The 11,694-nt window shown below is 47.5% G+C and overlaps 1 long non-coding RNA gene across 1 annotated transcript in view; it reads left to right on the top strand.

Annotated features, from left to right (window-relative positions):
* The first annotated feature begins 10,074 nt into the window (after window positions 1–10,074).
* Window positions 10,075–11,694, top strand: part of LOC132386741 (uncharacterized) — a 52,121-nt gene continuing 50,501 nt past the window's right edge. The window contains exon 1 of the long non-coding RNA XR_009509643.1: window positions 10,075–10,710. This is a non-coding gene — a long non-coding RNA (uncharacterized LOC132386741). The remainder of the gene's footprint in view (window positions 10,711–11,694) is intronic.

Genomic DNA, 11,694 nt, shown 5'->3' with positions numbered 1-11,694 from the left:
TCAACCCTCTCACTCCTCTACACCCCTCCCCCCGTTCATATGGAAATCTGGTGATGAAGGGGGAGAGGTGACGTCTGGTGTTACAATACCCAACCCCCTCTTCCGGATTTCGATCTCTCGGTTCTGATCCTGTTCACGGTTCTGTGTAGACAGGCCGGTCTTGCGGTACCACACCACTTTCTGCCAGTGACCACTATCTCAACACCACCTCCCTACCCCCTCCCCGTCAACCTCTCCCACTTCTCTGCTCTTCCCTGCTCACCATCTGAACACGAACACACGCACAGTCTCCGAGACAGACACACAATGAAGGAGGACTGGAACGGCGGAGTGCTGGCGGTGGGGAGAGGAAAGCAGTTTCTGACCCCCGGAGTGTGTGAAGGGACCGGGGGGAGGGAGCTTCAATCTGTGCCTGATCCCGCGTCGGGGTGTTGGGACGGTGTGGGGTGAATTTCATTCATTGTTTGAATTTCTATATCCGTGTAATTAACAGGAGCAGAGCGGACATACCTCGGAGTAAAGGAGTGGGCAATCGCAGCGGACATTGTTCGAGTAATCAGTGTCCGAGTGAAAGGTAGAGGGCTGATCAATTTGATGCTGCACGGATGAGAGAGGCATAAAACTGTTGCTAGATTTGTTTTCAATTTATTAATTGTTTCGTTTATAATTGCAGTTAGAAAGAGCAGTGAGCATTCCTGCAGGAGAGTGGACTGCTTTCCTTACGGGTTGTGGGAGGGCATGGAGACCGCCAGAGTCCCTGACAACTTCACCTGTAAGAAAGTCATCCAGCTGCACCTTCTATCACTGTGCGTAACAGCGTTGGAACTAGAACTGGACGAACTCGGGATCATTCAGGAAGCTGAGCGGGTGATAGGGCGGGTATATAGAGAGGTACTTACACTCAAGGTGGAGGGTACAGGAATCTGGGTGACAGACAGGAAGGTGAAAGGGGTTAAACCGCTATAACCATTGCAGAGAACCCTTGTGGCCAACCTGCTCAATAACCGATAACCCACGTTGGATAGTTCTGGATGGGAGGAGAGAGGTGCAAATGACCAAGCAGGGGAATGTCTCACCGGTCAGGTCTCTGGCACTGACTATGATTCTGTGACTCTGCAGGGAGGCGGGTGAAATCTGACGAGCTGTGTCGATAGGGTTGTCTTTGTTGGGGGAACGGAAAAGTGGTACTGTGGATGAGAAACACATTCCTCGATGGTATGCGGTCCCCAAAATACAAGGTTGTCGCTGGAATGGAGGAGCATTCCTTATGAGGTTTAATGAACTCGATCTTTTCTCCTTAGAGCGACGGAGAATGAGCGGTGAACAGACAGATGTCTACAAGATAATGGGAGGAATTTATCGTGTGGACAGTCAGACCCCTTTCGCCAAGGCTAAAATGACTAGCACAAAAGCGCATTGACTTATGGTGCTTGGAAGTATGTACAGAGGAGTTGTCAGGGCAGTTATTTTTTACGTTGTGTGGTGTGTGCGTGGAATGGGCTGCCGGCGGCGGTGGTGGGCGCGGATACGATAGGGGCTTTTGAGATACTCCAGGCTGGCTGCATGGAGCTTGTAAAAATAGAGGTCTATGGGTAAACCCTAGGTCTTTCTAGGTTAGGGACATGTTCGGCACCGATTTCCGGGCCTAAGGGTCTGAATTGTGCTGCAGATTCTTCTATATTTCTATGTTGCCTATGTTATAGTCACCAGTATATAGGAACGAAGAGTGAGCCGTTTCTGCAAACTTATGTATGTGCAGGAGTGGCTAAAATTAAAAATAACTTTTAGTTTAACATGAGGGTTGGAATGAGAACTTCAGATATGTGTATCACTAGATTCTCTTCAATTGAAGGTGCGAACTCCACAGACGGAACGGTTTCATTTTATTTCAATAATTTCAATTTATATTTCATTGTACTTCCATCACAGAGGACTGCCCATGGATTCAGCCAGGAGGCGGATACAATAGGGTCTTTTCAGAGACTCCAGTCTGGTTGAATGGAGCTTGCAAAAATAGAGGTCTATGGGTAAACAAAAGACACAAAATGCTGGTGGAACACAGCAGGCCAGGCAACATCTATAAGGAGAAGCACTGTCGACGTTTCGAGATAGTCAGAGATTTGAAAGTAGTGGGGGGAGTGGGAAATGAGAAATGATAGGAGAAGACTGGAGGGGGTGGGATAAGCCAAGAGCTGGAAAGCTGATTGGAGAAAGTGATACAGAGCTGGAGATGGGAAAGGATCATGGGACGGGAGGCCTTGGGAGAAAGAAAGGGCAGGGGGGTACAGGAGGAAGATAGAGAACAGGCAAACAACTAAATATGTCAGGGATGGTGTAAGAAGGGGAGAAGGGGCATTAACGGAAGTTAGAGGTCAATGTTCATGCCATCAGGTTGGAGGCTACCCAGCCTGTATATAAGGTTTTGTTCCTCCAACCTGAGTTTGCATTCATTTGGACAGTAGAGGAGGCCATGGATAGACATATCAGAGTGGGAATGGGACGTGGAACTAAGATGTGTGACCACAGGGAGATCCTGCTTTCTCTGGCTGACCGAGGTTAGGTGTTCAGCGAAACGGTCTCCCAGTCTGCGCCGGGTCTCAACAACATATAGAAGACCACACAGGGAGCACCCGACGCAGTATACCACACCAGACGACTCACAGGTGAAGTGATGTCTCACCTGGAAGTTAGTCCTAATGAAGGGTCTCGGCCCCAAACGTCGACAGTGCTTCTCCCTATAGATGCTGTTCCACCAGCATTTTGTGAGTGTTGCTTGAATTTCCAGCATCTGCAGCTTTCCTCGTGTTTGATCTAAGTTAGGGACATGTTCGGCACAGACCTATGTTGCCTATGTTATAGACACCAGCATATAGGAACGAAGAGGTAGCCGTTTCTGCAAACTTGTGTATGTGTAGGTGTGACCAAAAAGAATAAGAACTTTGAGTTTAACATTAGGGTTGGAATGAGAACTTCAGACATGTGTATCACTAGATTCTCTTCCACTGAAGGTGCGAACTCTGCAGACGGAACGGTTTCATTTCATTTCAATTAATTTCAATTGAAGTTTCATCGTAATTTCAACACAGAGAACTGCCCATGAATACAGCCAGGATCTGCTGTTAATTGCAATGCCAACAGTCCCACGTGGCACAAAGCACACACAATATGTATAGAATGGAAAGAAAGCAAGCATATGTAGGATATCAAGAAAACACATTATGTACAGGCGCGCGCGCGCGCGCACACACGCACACACACACACACACACACACACACACACACACACACACACACACACACACACACACACACGCACACACACACACATTCATGCAGCTTGAAGTCCCTGGGCACTTTGAATACACGGTAATCTACAATTGTTCACAAAGAGTTTGTCTTCTGCCGAGCAAACACTGGGGGGCATCTCAGACTCCTGCCTGGATACAGCGCCTCGCCGGCTCCATCTTGCGCAGCGCCTTCATTTGCTCTCCGATGAGCAACCCTCTCACTTTACATCGAACTTTATTGGAACTAATATACCATCGGTAAGGTTTGCCATTAAAAAGGCAGAGTGGTGAAATAAAATAGAGTTGCAGGGACATATAAACTAAAACGCCTTTGCAGATAGCTGAGTGGTTGTTGAGTCAGATGTTGTTAAGGCCTCCGACAAAGTCAAGTATCAAAAAGTTGAGCCTGCTGGGTCTCTGTGGTGAACTATGTGCCTGTCTGGACACGCCCCCTTCTGACTGCTCCTGTGGCACCTCCCACAGGCCCCTGTATAAAGGTGATTCAGGTCTAATCCTCTGCCTCATTCTCCAGGATGTAATATGATGGTCACTCACTGCTGGTTCCTTCTTCAGTCAATAAAAGCCGATATATCGCCTTGCGTCACGGTGTGAGTTATTGATGGTTGCATCAATTTTATTGACTGAAAGTTTTAAAACATGGAAACCGTTTTACGTCCGGAAAGGTTGGATTTGGACCCTCAAGACCCTGACGCAGCTCTCGCTTTTGAACACTGGCTTGCATGCTTCCAATCAGACTTGGCGGAGCTTCGTGCGACTGACCCTGCCGTTATGTACACAATTCTCCTCTCGAGGGTCACTCCAAAAGTTTATTCCATTATCCGGGACCTGCCGACCTCCGAAGGGGCACTGGACGCCCTCATCAGACAGTACGTGCGGCCGGTGAACACCGTCTACGCAAGACATCGTTTAGCTACCGGGCGACAGCGGCCTGGAGAATCGAGCGCGGAGTTTCTCCGAGCACTACAGACACTCGTCCGAGCTTGTGACAGCAAGACGCTCTCGGCAGAACAACATGCGGAGCTGCTAGTGCGAGACGCCTTTGTGACGGGACTGAGGTCAGTGTACGTGCGCCAGCGACTGCTGGAACACTCCGATCTTACCTTACGCTCGGCGATCGAGACGGCCAACGCTCTGGAAGCTGCGCTGCACTACGCTGACGCTGTCCAGTCGCTCGATTCCCCATCCCTCTCTATCAGGACAGTGATCCCTCACCCCTCTCTATCAGCACAGTGATCCCTCATCCCTCTCTATCAGCACAGTGATCCCTCATCCCTCTCTATCAGCAGTGATCCCTCATCCCTCTCTATCAGCACATTGATCCCTCATCCCTCTCTATCAGCAGTGATCCCTCATCCCTCTCTATCAGCACAGTGATCCCTCATCCCTCTATCAGCACAGTGATCCCTCGTCCCTCTCTATCAGGACAGTGTTCCCTCATCCCTCTCTATCAGCACAGTGATCCCTCATCCCTCCCTATCAGCACAGTGATCCCTCATCCCTCTCTATCAGGACAGTGATCCCTCACCCCTCTCTATCAGGACAGTGATCCCTCGTCCCTCTGTATCAGCACAGTGATCCCTCATCCCTCTCTATCAGCACAGTGATCCCTCATCCCTCTCTATTATCACAGTGATCCCTCACACCTCTCTAATAGGACAGTGATCCCTCATCCCTCTCTATCAGCACAGTGATACCTCATCCCTCTCTATCAGCACAGTGATCCCTCATCCCTCTTTATCAGCACAGTGATCCCTCATCCCTCTCTATCAGCACAGTGATCCCTCATCCCTCTCTATCAGCACAGTAGGGGTACGTAGATCGCAGCGACAGATTCGACCACATGATAGACTTGACCTGTAAGAAACTTCGCCACATGGGTACACGTTTAAACAAAGTGGGGGGGGGGGAGGGTGAATGTGGTGAACTATGAGCCTGTCTGGACACGTTCCTCCCACAGGCCCCTGTATAAAGGCGATCGAGGTCTGATCCTCTGCCTCATTCTCCAGGATGTAGTATGATGGTCACTCGCTGCTGGTTCCTTCTTCAGTCAATTAATGCCGATATCTCGCCTTTCGTCTCAGAGTGAGTTATCAACCACCTCACACCAGCTCCTCAGCCACCACTTTACCTGGGGTTTAGAAGGCGCCAGAAGCGTGGTCTATATATCCTAATATCAGTCTTATCCTGTTCCTTCATGTGACCGGACTTTCATTTCCCTCGCGACCCAGAGGAACAATTGTTCTGATGAATTAACCCTCTTATCACTGGAAGTGACGGCACCCTCGCCCACCAACTGCTGTGTGTGAGGGCGCTCGCACTGGTCACGGGGCCGGGGAGCGACAGACCGAGTTTCTCGGGTATTTGCGGAATGGAAAAGCACTTCCTAAAATTTAAAGCATGAGAATCAGCAAAATTCCAGAAAACCTTCAGTGTGTCCGTGTTGTGTGAGGGAGGTTTTTTTTCCGCTCGAGCGCTGTGCTGCGGATAGGAAATTGCCGGGCCTAGTAAAGTGAAGGCGGAGAACAACACAAAGACTCTTCTAAGAGCCACCCAACACCTCACAGAGGGAGCCGTGTCCACAACCTTTTAATTATTTTTATCGATATATTTGGCTTAGTTACTTTTGAAGCAGATTAATCCATGATACAATTAATGGTAAATAACATGAAAAAGTAATCAAGCACCGTTGCTGGGTGCTGTGAAATTGGCGGGTGATTTGAAATTAATACTGCGCCAATCACACTGTATTCTGATTGCATGAAAACCGACAGCCAGTAAATTCCTAGGAATCTTTCAGTATGCACGTGGTGTGTAAGGCAGTTTTATTTCCCCTCTCTGGAGCTCTGTGTTTCGGATAAACCATTGGAAATTGCCGGGCCTAGTAAAGTGAAGGCGGAGCTGGACGATAAGAGGCCGCTCTCGGCTCTGTCCGTCACTCTGACTCTGTCCCCTCACTCCCCGCTCTGTCTCTCTGTGTGTTTCTTGGGCAGGAGTAGTGGCAGAGGATTGGAGGATGGGTTATGTTATCCAGTAACTTGGGAAAGGATCGAAGGAAAACCAAACATTGTTCAGATTCTGGAGGGTCTCGGCCTGAAACGTCGGCTGTTTACTGTTTCTCACAGATGCTGCCTGGCCTGCTGAGTTCCCCCAGCACTGTGCGTGTATCGCTGCAAGGAAAAGCCTGGGAGCTGAGTCAGGTCTGCTGCTGCAGTTCAATCATTAAAGACTCGGCTGACAATGTCAATGCCCGGCTCAGCAAATATGCAGATCCCTTTAAAGTGTGAAAAAATGTAACTAGCAATACAACAGGACGGTGATCAATGAGCTCAGTGATTTGAGGAATGTGAGATAGAAACATGGAAAATAGGTGCAGGAGTAGTCCATTCTGCCCTTCGAGCCTGCAAACAAGAACAAGAGATGTTCCATTGTCATTCACGAACCAGGGCAGAACTGCCGTGGGGAACGGTCGGTCCCTGGGAGTGCTGTAAAACAGAGATATCGGGGTGCAGATATCGTATTCCTTCAAAGTGTAAACACAGGTAGGCAGGACGGTGAAGAAGCTGTTTGCCACACCAGCATTCATCGGGAGAGTATTGGACACTAGGCCGTGACGTCACATTACAGCTCTCCCAGCCTTGGGGAAACGACTCTTGGAGCATGACGTACATTTCTAGTTGCCCTCTGAGCAGAGGGTGACATTAAACTGGAGAGGGTGCAAAAGGGATTTAACATTAGGCTGGATAGGCTGGAAATTCCTCAACAGAGTGTATATGACATTAGACAGGTTGATAAAATAATGGCAGACATTGATATGGTCAGTAGTGAATCTGTTATCTCCAGGGTCATGGAGTTGGAAGCTAGAGATTCCAGGTATAAAGTGAGAGAGGGAAGATTTAAATGGGACCATGAGGAGCAGGTTTTGTACACAGAATGCGCTATTTACATGGAACAAACTACCTACAGTGATGATATAGGTTGGCACCATTGCAATATCTCTTGCACTGTGGAGAGGGAAGTTTCACAGGGACATGGGCCAAATGTAGGTAACTGAGAATGGTTTTGTTTGTCCACTTTGTCAGCATGGATGTGTAGGGCTGAAGGCCCTAATTTTGTGCTGCACAACTCAGTGACAACGTCTGTTGCTCTGGCAGAGCGGGACGGACAGTGTCAGTAGTGAGAAGGTTTGGGGGATGTAGAGAGGAGAGTGAATGGTTGAGGATGGGGCGGATGGAATAGAATGTGGGGAAAAGTGAGATCACCTATTCCCAGGACCAAACTGTAAGAGTCATTTCCACACGGGGATGTTCAAAGGGACCTGGGTGTCATTGTAAACAAATCACTTGAGTTAACATGCAGTTACAACAAGTAATGAGAGGGGCAAACAGTACTTTGTCCTGTGATGCAGGAGGAGTGGAGAAGAGGGGTACAGATATCTCGGTGGGTTCTGTAGGGTCCTGGTGAGAGCACACCTTGAATGTAGTGTCCGTGTTTGGTCACACTTCCTCAGGAAGGATATCCCTGCAATAGAGGGAGTGCAGTGACTGTTCCCCACACTGACTGGGCTGGTTCCAAGGATGGAGGGTTGGTTATGTGAGAGGACAGTGAGTGGGCTGGGTCTGTATTCCTTGCAGTTAATGAGAAAACGAGGAAATCTGTTAGATTCTTTCAGGATGTGACAGACAGTAGGCAAGGAGGATCTTTCCCCTGAATGAGAGTTCCAAAACTGAGGAAAATACCCTCAGAATGAAGTGTAAATCGCAAACACGAGAGAATCTGCTGATGCTGGAAATCCAAAGCAACACAAGATGCTGGTGGAACTCATCAGTACATTCAGCCTGTATGACAAAGAGTAAACAGTTAACACTTCGGGCCAAGACCCTTCCATCAGATCTCAGTGTGAAGGTTCTCAGCCCAAAGCATCATTACTCTTTTACATCAGAATGAGTTGACATGCATTCAGGATGGAAATAGAAATATATCTCTTTAATCAGAAAATGAAGAAATTCTGTATTCGCTGTATAAGTAATCTGGAGCCTCAGGTGCTGGGTTGTGTCAAAGCTGAGATCACCAGTCTCTGGGAGAGTTTTCGTCACAAAGTCCATAAGACCATAAGATATAGGAGCAGAATTCAGCCATTTAGGCCATCGAGCCCGCTCTGCCATTTCATCATCACTGATCAATTTTTCCTCTTACCTCTTATCTGCCCTTGTATCCCTTTATGCCCTGACCACTAAAGAATCTATGAATCTCTGCCTATACCCAGTGATTTGGCCTCTCCTGCTGCCTGTTGCAAAAAATTCCACCGATTCACCACTCTCTGGCTGAAGGAATTCCTCATCCTCTCCATTCTGAAAGGATATTCTATTTTGAAGCTGGGTGGTCTGGCTTTAGACACTCCCACCACAGGAAAAATCCTCTCCACATGCACTCAATCAAGCCCTTCCACTATTTGATAGGTTTCAATTCGGTAACTCTTCTTTCTTCAATGTCACGGGGAAGAGAGGCCCAGAGCTATGAAACGCTTTTCATATGACAAGCCATTTAATCCTGGTAAAATTCACCATTTGTGACGTCATGTCAGCAGAAAAGGTTCTGGATTTCAGAGATTTTTGTATTTTGGAATAATGGACAAATCTGCAAACCTCGATCATTAACCCATGCAATCCCAGGCACACAGATGCAAAATAAAGACAGATGTAAATTTAAAGCAGGAAAGTGGAACATTACGAGGAGGTAAAGCCTGATTACAAGGCCTCAGAATATTGTACTCTACAAATGGTCAAAATACAGCCAAGTAACAAGTTCGAAAATACCCACAACTTGCAGAATTACAGTGCCTCTCATTATCTTGGTCCATGGGATAAACACAAGCTGGGTCTGATCAACCCTGGCTCGGTCACCTGGGCAAGGGAGTCTCATGATTAACGACCCGAAACCCCCAATGACCCCAGGTTGCAGTACTGATGATGTGTCCCTTTGCACACCCGGTTCTTTAAGCCAAGTGGGAGTCAGGCCACGTTAATGAAAGGCATCGGCTAGATGAAAGTGGCTCCACTACACTACCCTATCCACCATAGTCCCACATATCTCACCATACTAAACTCCACAGCTTTATCTCTTCCAGCCTGACATATACATCCACCAGCCCTACCCTCAAACCCAATCCTAAGAAGGGGCACCCACCGCTTCTAACCCTGGCCACACACCCACAAACCCGAAGCCGAGTGTACGGAGGAGTAAGATCCAACAAAGGCAAGTGTTGGACCTGGTGGATGAAAGCATGGGCCGGATCAATGTGGCAGCGTTGCGTGACACTGAATCGAGAGTGACGAGATGAAGAAGCACAAGAGGGGTGATTCTCCGACTGCCCGCATAATCTCTTTGTTATTTTGATTTTGTTCTGATAGTCCTCTGACTATTTGAATATGTTGGTATAATTCATATTTAATTCCAGTGTTTCTTGTCAATGTTGTGTCTGATGAAATGTGTCTGTGATGCTGCTACAAATCCGTTGTTCCTTTCACCTGTGTACATAAATATACTCGATTTGAACTTTACTTTGAAATGTCCAAATCTCTCCTTCGCTCTCCTGCTGCCCTGTGTCATGAACTGAACGTCTTCGTGTTTAATTTTACAATATTTTATCTAATTTTATTTTCGTACTGCTTTTGAAATTTGCGTTTCCCTTTTCAATTGCAACCCGCACCCCCGCCTGTCTCTGCCCTCTGTCCTTCCTCCTGTATTAAACGCAGCGCGAACCGTCACACATTGGTGCCGCTTCCCATCCCCCAGCGTTCCGCTTGGTGATTCATTTCTCCAAGCAGCCAATCGGAATGCTCAGCGTCGCCATTCTAATTAACATACCATTTTGTGCGCTGCCCATTTAGTCCGGGCTCCGAACAGTTTCTGATTATTATTGTGTTTGAAACCGACGGGGAAGTGCCTGATCCACCGAAACCCGCTGCCAAGAAGGGCGCCAAGAAAGCTCTGTCCAAACCGGCGAGCAAGTCTGGCAAGAAGCGCAAGAGGTCGAGGAAGGAGAGTTACAAAGTGATGAAGCAGGTTCACCCCGACACCGGCATCTCCTCCAAGGCCATGAGCATCATGAATTCATTCGTGAACGATATCTTCGAGCGCATCGCGGGTGAGGCTTACCGCCTGGCAGACTACAACAAGCGGTCCACCATCAGCTCCCGGGAGATCCAGACCACCGTGCGCCTGCTGCTGCCCGGGGACCTGGCCAAGCACGCCGTGTCCGAAGGGACAATGGCGGTGACCAAGTACACCAGCTCCAACTGAAGAGAAGTTTACAGACAAAACAAACGGGAAATTCAAAGGATCATTTAAGAGCCACTCACGCTTTCAGTAAAAGAGTTACAAAATATTGAGCCATGGACTTGAGGTAAGTTTGAAAATTGCTTTTTGACGCGCTCATTGAGAATCTTATCTCCGTTACTCAGAAATTGCTGTCCACTATTCAGCAGAATCCAGATTTCTCTGTTACATTCCTGCGTACTGCACAGGCACGGAATCGTGACGCACCCCTTCCCTGTCATTTCCTCTCGGTCATCAGGTTTCTCTGAAGAAGACACTAATTGTTGCTTCTGGTTTAATTACCGTGGAGAATACCGTTCTTTGAGTTTTGTCCCATTTTGGTTACTTCTCTTAACCCCATTCCAACACGAGAGCTGAACACTCACGGTTTGTTCAGACTGTATTTGTTAAAGCCCCACTTTCTGAAGGGCCATCCGTTGGTAAACTGACTTGAGTTTACACAATGACCGTCCGCGAACATTTATCAATTGAAAGAAATCGGTGAACTAAATCTCCAGACACCGTGGCAATATTAACTACACTTAGTTTAAATCTGTTTCACCAATCATAAACGTCCCGCTACATTTCTCCAGACTGTATATGAAGGGAGAACACGCATATTTCCGGAAGCCAGAATTTTTCACGGTCAAGACTCCAAGTTTATTTCTGATTTATCAAATCTATCTGACGTTGTATGTATTCAGGAAACCTGGTTTCCCGCATTTAAATTTTACCTTCCAGGATCATATTGTAATTAGGCGTGATAGATTATTTGGTAGAGAAGGTGCTATTGCAAATTTTATACAGAAAGGGAGAAGGCATACAGTTGTGGATGTGAATGAAATGTATGAGATACTTGTAGAAGTATTTGATTCAACAGGGAGCGACATTAAAGAGGTATATTATTATGACCATGGTGGAAAGCATTCGATTGATGTGTTGGAGAGTATATGTAGCTCCAGCTCACTAAGGGTTGTATGGTTGGGGATTTTAATGCATAGACTTCACTGTGGGCTTGTTCTCAGAATGATGGTGCTGGTTTGATTGCAGAAGAGTTTTAGATATGTCACTG

This window comes from Hypanus sabinus, unplaced genomic scaffold (assembly GCF_030144855.1).
Source record: "Hypanus sabinus isolate sHypSab1 unplaced genomic scaffold, sHypSab1.hap1 scaffold_1288, whole genome shotgun sequence".
Classification (NCBI taxonomy): Eukaryota; Metazoa; Chordata; class Chondrichthyes; order Myliobatiformes; family Dasyatidae; genus Hypanus; species Hypanus sabinus.
The sequence above is the reverse complement of the archived record's forward strand: the minus strand, read 5'-3'. Positions and strand labels throughout refer to the sequence as shown.